This window comes from Crotalus tigris, unplaced genomic scaffold (assembly GCF_016545835.1).
Source record: "Crotalus tigris isolate CLP2741 ecotype Arizona unplaced genomic scaffold, ASM1654583v1 scf7180000019042.1166422, whole genome shotgun sequence".
In the NCBI taxonomy this organism is placed as follows: domain Eukaryota; kingdom Metazoa; phylum Chordata; class Lepidosauria; order Squamata; family Viperidae; genus Crotalus; species Crotalus tigris.
The window spans coordinates 392,910-403,473 of NW_024097339.1; positions in this window are offsets into that span (position 1 = coordinate 392,910).

The window sequence follows — 10,564 nt, forward strand, 5'->3', positions numbered from 1 at the left end:
CCCTACAAGACGTTATAATTTTAAAGGAGATCCCATCTAAAATTTTAAGAAGAAGAAAGGAGTTTGCTTTTTTAGCAGATGAACTTAAAAAGAGACGAATCTCGTTCAGATGGGATGTTCCGATTGGAATGGTGGTGAATTACCTGGGGATATGTTATAGACTTAATACTGTTTTTCAAGCAAAAGATTTTTATACTTCGGTCCTGGGGGTATGTTCATCGCCATCTACTAAGTTTAAAGCCTTGGAAGAAAAGAATGTAGAATTATACCCTGAAGAGCCTATACTTATGAAAATTGGGGAACCTCAGCTTGAGGGGCCTCAACAAGTTCAGATAGAGGAGCAGAAGATAACTTGTGCAACATATAACTGTAAAGAGAAGCAGCAACAGAAGAAGGTTAAGGAAGCCTCACATCTATTGGTTTCTAAACCTGCGGGAGAAGCAAGACTTATAAAGATTTGGGAGCAACCCTCAAGGGTAAAATGTCTGTCTGAAGAAATGGAAAATGTCTGTCTGAAGAAATGGAAAATGGGAAATCTCAGTCTGAGGGGCTTCAACAAGCTGAGAGGAAGGGGTGGAGGACAACTTCTGCAACATATAATAGTAAAGAAAAAGACCAACAGAAGAAGGAGTTTAAGGAATTTTCACATGTATTGGCTTCTGAGCCAGCGGGAGAGTCAGGATTTATAATTTCGGAGCAACCTTTAAGGGCAGATCTCAAAGCATTTCTTTCGAGCCTTATGGATAAGAGAGACTGATAAGGATGGAGATCGAATGAAAATTTTATATGGACAATCGAGACTGATAAGGACTGTGTTTTTTGTGGATGGAACTTACTATTGGTAAAGATTTAAATGTTTAATGTGTCTATTGTGGATGGAATTTATTATTGGTGAAGATTTAAATGTGTATAAGGGAATTTTAATGTTTTAAGTTTTAAGTAATGTTTAAAGTTGTGTTTTGGAGGGAGTTTATAAAGAATGATGGATAATAATATAAGTATGATATGAAAAGGTTTGGAGTATATTATAATGTGTTCAATGTTTGGGTTTTTTTTAAATTATTATTATTATTTTTAAGATGGAATTTGTTATTGGTAAGATTTTAATGCATATAAGGGGATTTTAATGTTTTAAGTTTTAAGTAATGTTTAAATTTGTGCTTTGGAGGGAGTATAATTTGTTTAATTAAATGTATTCAGATTTGCCTATGATTTATATTAGATTTTATATTGTAGGTATAGACGTTTAAACAAAGTAATGTTTAAATTTGTGTTTTGGAAGGAGTTTATATAGAATGATGGATAACATTATAAGTGTATTAGAAAATGTTTAGAGTATTTAATTTAAGGTATCAAGATTTGTTCAGGATTTATATGTGTTTCAAGTTTTTCTTTTCTTTTTCTGGAAAATTTTAATTAAGCCTGTACTCAACTCTGGGAAGGTTGGGGGAGGGTTTGGGAGGTTTGGGGAAGTGGGGGAGGGCAAGGGAGGGTGGGGGGGTCTGGGGAGGGGATTTGTTTTGTAAAATTTAAAAAACTTTTCAATAAAAAAAAAAGAGTTGAGCCTCCCATGAGAAAAATCAGTATAAAATTGAAAAACATTGCTCTTTCAACCTCTTCCAACCTTTTCCAAAATAGGAAGAATAAAAAAAACGGTTTTCCCCCTCCAGAGGGCACTTTGGGAGTCTAAGGCAGGGCTTTTCAACCAGTGGTATGGGTACCACCTGTGGTACATTGGCACCTGGCAGGTGGTACGCGACCATCCTAGAAAAGTGGTAGCGGGGGAGGGGAATGAGCTGAACCAGTGGCAGCATCGCACAAGCCTGAGCGAGAGATGGCTGGAGCTGCAGGGCTGTCAGGGCTCAGTGGAAGCGCCAGGATCAGCACCAGGATCCAGCTGGAAAGCAACACTGATCCTGGCACTTCTGCTGAGCCCAAAAGAAGCGCCAATCAGCTGGAATGTTGCAGCATCTCCAGAGTCTTGTGATTTACATTCAGATGCTTGGCAACTGATTTATATTTATGATGGTCACAGTATCCCAGGGTCATATGAAGTGACCAAAACCTGCTGCAACAACCCAGCAGACGGGGGAATAAAAACCAAACACCCTCCCACCCCACTCCCACTGCTAATCCTCAACAGAAATACTCACAACAATAGAAACCTCGGACAGGAGGAAGAGCGCTGCCGGGTGGGCAGGCAGGAGTCTTGCTCGGCTGTGGCTTGGGGGGCACTTTTTTCAGTGCTATTGTAACTTCGAACAGTCACTAAGCAAACTGTTGTAAATCGAGGACTACCTGTACTTTATCACTTTTTTCCTTTTTTGGGGGGGTATTCAAGTTTTTGACACCTTGCTAGGCGACTGGTGATACTCGGATGTTGCCATATCCTAAAAGTGGTACAATGGGTGAAAAGGTTGAAAAGCCCTGGTCTAAGGCACTGTTTCTCAACCTCAGCAACTTGAAGATGGGTCGGCTTCAATTTCTAGAATTGTATCACACAGGTGTTGAAGGGCCAATGCAACCCTTAGCCTATCCATTCCTTCCCATAAACAATGGCATGCCGTGCATGACCTGGCCAAGGTTTAAGATTTTGTTTCTCAGCATAGCAAGCTAAATGCTTCTGGAGTGGTTAGAAGAGGACATGGAATCACCAAAAGGCAAGACAAGACACAATGGATGGAAACTAACCAAGGAGAGAAGCAACCTAGAACTAAGGAAAAAATTCCTAACAGTGAGAGCAATCAACCAATGGAATAGCTTGCCTTCAGCAGTTGTGGGTGACTCCATTACTGGAGGCTTTCAAAAAGACACTGGACAACCATTTGTCTGAAATGGTATAGTGCAGTGTTTCTCAACCTTGACAATTTTAAGGCACGTGGACTTCAACTCCCAGAATTCCACAGCCAGCTGTGGAATTCTGGGAATTGAAGTCCATGTGCCTTAAAATTGTCAAGGTTGAGAAACACTGGTATAGTGTCTCCTGCTTGAGCAGGGGATTGGACTAGAAAACCTCCAAGGTCCACTCCAACTCTATTATTCCATGTTTTATGTTCTATAATTCTCTCCTGCAGATCTTACATTGTCATTGGTATTTGGACACATGCTGCCTAAACCAGACTTAACACTAAATGCCAAAACTAATAGCCCTTATAGCACCTTTCCTCTGTGAATTTATCAAAACCCTTTTCTCCAGAGAAGGAAATGTAAGAAATAATGTGCTTTATCACTTACTCAACTACTGTCATTTGAACTCCCATTGTATGGCACACTCCCTCTCTCTCTTCTGCCAATTACAGGCAATTTTGTAGTTTTGCCACCCAGCTGGCTTCATTGTAGAGAATGCTGACATCAAAACAGCAAATTGTAGGCTCTAACAGTAGTCTGTCCTCCAGCCTATTTCTTTTTTCCAAGTTTATTAGCCAAAGGGATTGAACTATGTAAAAACAAAAAGAAAAAAAATACAAGACAAGACAAGCAAAAGCAGATGGGAATTTAGTGGTCTGGTGTGGTACATTTTTAATGTGCTTTTCACTTTTTCCTTGGGGAGAATTTAGAGATCAATTCCAAATGGGTAAGGAAAAAAAGGTGAATGGGTTTGAATTAAACTATGTTCTCAATTTCCAAAGGAAGCAGATCAACTCTTTGGGCTCCTAAAGGAAGGATCAGTTAGACTAGACTGTCTTGTTTTGTTTACCTGATTATTATCCTTCATGGTCAAATAGGAGAGGGAATTCTAATTTCCTCCAAGATAAATTTCTGTGAAACTATTGCAGATATTGCTTCTTTGCACACAAAATCAGAAGCAAGTCACTACTGATCTCCCTGAATATAGAGATATTACCCACACAATAAAATTGGAACAAAGCCACATATAATTTCATCATACCTAAGAGGATAAGCACCTTTCTGAAGGGAAAGGTGTCTCAGAAAAAGAAATAAAATGGACCTTACTCTCATACTCCTATTCAACAGTTAAAACCAATGCTACACATATGGATGGAGAAAGCAGATTGCCCTTTCTTCATTGATTAGGCATGTATCTGTCGTACCCAATAGGGTGCATGGCAAAAGCTTACCTTAGCATGCTACGGTTGGTGACACTGTAGATACTTAACACAGAGACAATATTATAATTCCAAATGAGCATTGTGAGCCACCCAGAGTTGTTTGTTAAGATGAGCAGTTATAGAAATCAATCAATCAAACAAACAAATGTAGAGAATGTAGAATTCATACATAGATAGGCTGCAAAAAATTCAGATGCCCATAGATGGTAGCAAAGAATCCATTTTCTGTATCTCTGCTGCCATGAAGTGGTCATCTGCATCTTTGCAGCTCAAGGATGGTACATTGAGGACATAATCTAGCAGAATTTCAGACATGTTTCTCCCTTCTATGGAAACTTTTCTACAGAAGCAACAGGGATTCTACTCAAATTTATGTAGTACTCATAAATCCTTAATGGAGTGTGGCAATCAAAAGAAGATCTTGTTTTTTCAAGTAAACTTTTTACTATCAAGGATCAACCTTAGACTTTTACACCTCTATGTTATTCTGTTGGTTATTCCAAATCAGAGACAATGCTGTTTCCATGAGATGAAGTGATTTCAGCATGAGATTTCTGAGCTGCAGTCACAGAATCATAGACCTGGAAAGGACCCTGAAGGTCTCCCCATCCACTCTGTTGCCCAGTTTTCAATCTCCTGGGTATTCAGGCTTCCATTAATCCCAAGGAAAATATTTTGATAACTTCTCCATTTGATAACTTCTTCTTCAATGAGAGTGTTATAGTCACCGCTAAAAGGGGGATCTTGCCCCTGAAAAATTATTGGGAAATTTCTTCTTCCCCTGGTGAAATTGTTCGTTCAGTTTCTCTGCTGTGAATTCAGTGGAGATTTTCCAAACGCCATTTGCATTGTGCTTTCTACTATCACATTTAATAATTTTCCAATATGGCCCACAAAATATGAAAATGTAGTAGAATCTAGGCTGCAGAAATCCAGCTGACCACTAGATCGCACAGAAAACTCCAATACTGCACTTTGCTGCCATGTAAATGAGATGCAGATGTTTGCAAACCAGATCTGGAGGCCGTTTATGAGGTCTGCATTCAAGGTCAAATATTAGGCCAACAGAATACTCCACCAGGATAACTAAAGGTAATTCACCTACTGTTCCAGCAGCCAATTCTGCTCCCAAGCTGGAGATTTTTATGCCTTTGCTTTCAAGGCCTCTTCCCAGCACCAGATGCTGCTCATCAAGGGCTAATGAGTCAGAGGTAATGATTTAAACCCGTTACTCCTGAACAGTCTTGCTTTTCAACCTTCAGCCCTATGAGTTCTCCGCCTCCTGCTTTTCCAGTCAAAAATACCCCATACAAAAAGCATAATGGGATGGTTGACCACAGATAATATTGATTTGAGATAAAGGAGATTTTTATATTTTTCTCAAAATAGCTTTGTCTTCTTGGGAAGGGGGAAAAAACCCCTAGTGTGCTCAGTTTTAGTAAGAACCAAAATAGTTTTGAAACATAAGAATGTTCTTCATCTATTTAGCTAGTAACAAAGAGCAATTTGAACCAGGGGTGGGATTCAGCGAGTTCACACCAGTTCAGCAGAACCGGTAGCTAATTTTTTGTTGCCCAGGCCCAGAATGGCATCCACACAGAGAACTGGTTGTTCACATATTTGAATCCCACCACTGATTTGAACTCTTCTAAAGAAGGGTTCCTTTTTTAATTTAACATGCATAACCTTGCCAAAGCAGACCTGCCTGTGATTCCCATTTGCAGCAAGGTTTTTACATCAATGAGCAACTTTTGTGCCAGATTCTCCCACTGAGAAAAAAAAAATCACAGGTTGTTTGCACAGGTAATAACTTATACACAGAACAAAACAGAAAGTAACTCCTGTTGGGATTAGGACTCCACAGCACATATTAATAAATAATTGCTAAATGAATACATCATTGCAGAAATGGCAGCTGAATTTAGGCAGCCTTTGGCACAAAAAGAAAAGGAGGGGGAGGGAGGAATGAAATACTGAATCAGTATTATTTCTGACAATCAAGAAACACAAATATTTTGAGAAATGCCTGTGGGCATTTGGAAGATGTTTCTTTACCAACAGCACTAAACCCAAGAATAAACTCCAGCCTAGAGGCAAAGAACCAATCTATACATTTTATTCAGTGCAGTAATATGTGGCACACTTGTGTGGCATATGAAATATCTGTCAATATATTCTCCAGATGCTATTTTTCATCAATATGCTATTTTTTCCTTAGAATGTTTAAGACTTCTTTTCATTATTGCAAGGCATAGGTGTTCCAATAGCTCTTAAGGTTTTGATCTTTACAGCTGCTATATCTGGGCTACAATACAGTTAGTCCTTATTTAATAATTACTTTGCTTAGCAACTCTTTGAACAGGACTGAAAAAAATAACTTTACACCTGGTCCTCACACTTATTAATGTTGGTTACATTGCAGTTTAGGAACTTTGCAATGAATGAGTATTTATGACCCTCGCAGCATCCATCAGTCATGTGATCACTTGCACACTTCACAACCAGCTTGCAATAAGCAGAGTCAATAGAAAACCTAGCTATAAAATTGCACATAATGATGTCTCACTTAACAACATGAGTGATTCACTTAACACTACACCAGAAGTGAGATTATAAATCCATCATGATGACGTGATATCTCACTTAATTACTACATTCTTTAGTGTCAGAGTTGCAGGTCCCAATTCTGGTTATTAAGGGAAGATTATCTGTAATTGTAAAGACTACTAGATGGTAGTAATGAGTTAGTGTCACTTGACTGCAGTATATCTCACAGAGGTTCACATTGCACTTCTGTTGGAAGTACCGAAGTGCTTCCCAGTGGAAAGGCAGTGACATCACCACTGCCCAGGAGACACCAAGTTAGGGGCTCCTGGCAGGATTTAAAGCAAAGGATGGGAGCTCAGCCCTGCCTCATGGCAACACTCAAGTCTCAAATCTCAGGTCTTATCCAAGTAGAACTTATCTTCTAGTGATTTCATCCATGTAGTTTTCATTTTAAGACTATAGATGTAGCATTGCCTTCTTCTGGAATGTTTGTTTTTCAAAATTCCAATCTTGTCTACAGTCCTACTTGCTTTCCATTTAAGTACAAACTGAGGCTAATCCAATTTAATGTCTGAGCCCAAAGAAAGCCATTCAGGGACTGTCATCTGCGCCATGGTGGTGCAGTGATGAGAATGCAGTATTGCAGGCTAACTCACTGCTCACTGCCAGGAGTTCGATCCTGAGCAGCTTAAGGTTGACTCAGCCTTCCATCCTTCTGAAGTCGGTAAAATGAGGGCCCAGATTGTTGGGGGCAATATGCTGACTCTGTAAACCACTTAAAGAGGGCTGAAAAGCACTGTGAAGCGGTATACAACAATAAGACCCATATCATCTATATTAGTAGGAAGAAACAGTCTTTCCTGCACTGCTGTTCCTGTGATGAGAAGAAAGTTAATAAGAGGTTTTTCACCTCTCCAGTGATATCACGGTTATCTCCTCAATTTTGAAAACATCTGCTGCCCAAATTCACGAGGGAGAATTCTGAGGATAATTTTACATTGTACTGAAAATGTTTAGTCCTAATTTCCCCAGTATCCCTTCTGAAATTAGGTTGCACATGAAGGAAGATGCAAGATATGAGAGAAGACTTCACTTCATCCAGTTAGCAAACTTTTGATCTGCTTCTGCATTCATTTTCATACATGATAAGTAGACCGTTATCTTGTTTCTAATCACACCACTCAGCTAGGGATGTGGATTTAGTGCAAACTGTAATTATGCTAGAGAACCTGCTAGATAATGGAAGGCTGTGAATTCTGAACAGTTTTGAGATGGTGTTGTGATTCCGTGCCAGCCTGTGCTCCCAACAGCTGAGTCTGAGGAATCTGTGGAGGAGGTGGAGGAGGCATTTGAAGAGCCATCAGGGACAGAGGGAGGCTCTGATGAATTACAGGACTCATTGTTTGATGCAGAGCCTGGGCCCTCCAGTCGTGTTCCTGATGAAGCTCAGCTGTGTGAGGAGAATGAGTCAGACTCGGAGGACTCACACCTGATGGACATGCTAATTGATGCACGCACACGTTGTCAATTAGCAAGAGTACATCAGCAGCAGTCAATACGGCAACTCCAGGGTAAAAGGAGAAGGCACTGAGAGGCAACGCCTTGGGAGTGCTGTATAAAAAGAGGAGGTATGGACGGTGCTGGTTGCTGAAGGCAACCGTTCACAAAATATTTCTTTGAATTCTGGTCTGTTCGTCTTGCATGTGACTACTCTTCTGTTTGCATCGTGTTCCCTGTGGACTATTTCCTTGGATTGAGTTTTGCTGTTTGTGTTTTGGATTATTTGGCAGGTTTGTCACCCATATTAAAAGGAGTTTGTTTTGTTTTAAAGTCTCCAGCCTATTTTATCAACAGGGTTTTGGTCCTTGTGCCTTTAACAAGGACGGCTATAGGCTGGGATAGAACCGTTGGGGAATAATTCAGATGACTGCTAAAAAGCAAGAGAAATCTCTTCTGTGTCAGATTGATTAAAGCAATGACAGGAATTTTCCCTCCATTTCCAGACACACAAAATGCCAAATTTCAGTAAAACACTTCTCACAAAATCTGGATAGCAAGCTTTGATCCACAACACAAAGAAGTTCCTTGTTTCCAGTCTGTTTCTAAGCTGATGGAAACTGGAGCAAAAAAGATCTGCAACATCTGGGTTACCTGTGTCTGCTCTGATGCAATGCAAATCAGTACATACTGTTTTTTCTCCCTCTCACCAAATAGGGTAGTTCAACATAGCTGCCTGGAAGGGGACTTCAGTCCAAGAAAGCAGTTTATAGCTAACCTCTGGAATCCATTGCCAGAATACATGGAGTTGATTACTAATATGGATGACTGGAAAAGGAAATGTAATAAATTCATGGTGAACAGGCCTATCAAGGGCTATTAATCTTGGAAACTTCATGTTATCCCTGGGCTAAGGGAAATACAGGTAATCTTTGATTTACAATTATTTCTTTAGTGACCATTTGAAGTTATAATGGACTGAAAAAAGTGACCTATGACTGTTTTTCACACTTACAATCATTGCAGCATCCCCATGGTCAAGTTATCAGACTTCAGGTACTTGGCAACTGGCTTGTACTTATGTAAAAGTCATGGTGGTACAGTGGTTAGAATGCAGTACTGCAGGTTAATTCTGCTGACTGGCAACTGCTAGCAGTTTGGCAGTTCAGTTCTCACGGGCTAAAGGTTGACTCAGCCTTCCATCCTTCCAAGGTCAGTAAAATGAGGATGCAGATTGTTGGGGGCAATGTGCTGACTCTGTAAACCTCTTAGAGAGGGTCGTAAAGGACTGTGAAGTGGTATATAAGTGTAAGTGTTATTGCTATGGTGGTCCTGGGGTCATGTTGCTTTTTTAACACTGCTGACAAGCAAAGTGAATGGGGAGGGGAAGCTAGATTCACTTAACAACTGTAGCAAGAAAGGTTGTACAATGGGGCAAAACTCAATTTGGGGCTTGATCGTGGTTGTAAGCCAAACACTACCTGTATGCCCCCAAACACAAGTTGCATGGGTATGGTGAAAATGATAGGGGAAAAGTCTCCTGCTTTTGAGCAAGAAAATAGACCTTCACCTGATCTAGCTTCTTATGTTAAAAAAAGAGAGAGAGTGATGAAATCAGAGAGTATATGTGTGTGAGAGAGAAAAGAAAATGGAGGTGTCAGAGGGAGAAATGGTTGGTCCCTCTTGTTGTTGGCTTTAGCTCCACAAATCTCACAAACAAAAGGTACTGAAAAAGCCATCTCTGCAGAAACAGTTGCCCACTCTTAGATGATCCAATAGACATTCAGATTAGTCTAGTGCAGCGGTTCTCAACCTGTGGGTCACGACCCCATTTGGGGTCGAACGACCATTTCTCAGGGGTCGCCAAACAACGCAGTCTGCCATTTTTTCTCCTTTTCCTTAGCTGTGCTACTCCCTTTTATTCTATTGGCTTTTGAAAGCCAATAGAATAGACTCTCTTGAATAGAGTCTAATTCTATTGACTTTCAAAAGCCAATAGGAATTGTCCAGGCTGTCTCTGCCCTGCTGAGCCTGCCAAAAGTCCCATTCTGCAAACAGTGCTGCAAGTTGTCTGCAGCGAAGGCGAGCTGTCTGGAAGTTTCCACCCCTTTCTGCTGAGCAACTACTAAAAATGTAAAGTAAAATGTAAAAGAGGGCCAGGGGTGGGAGGTGGGAGGCCAGCGGGTACAGGGAGGGTTGCTGGCGCGCGTGGGACCCGGCGGGTGCCTTACCTCCCTTGGGCTGGGCTAGCTGGTGGTCGCCCTGCGTCATCACTGCCCCTTGCCAGCTACGCCTCGACCGGCACAGGGGACGGCACCACGCATGCGCGGCGCTCCCAGGCAGGGAAAGTCCTCAACTTACGACCGGTTGGGTAGTCCTCAACTTACGACCAGTTGAGTAGTCCTCAACTTACGACCGGTTGGGGTCGCAGCATTAAAAAGGTTGAGAAC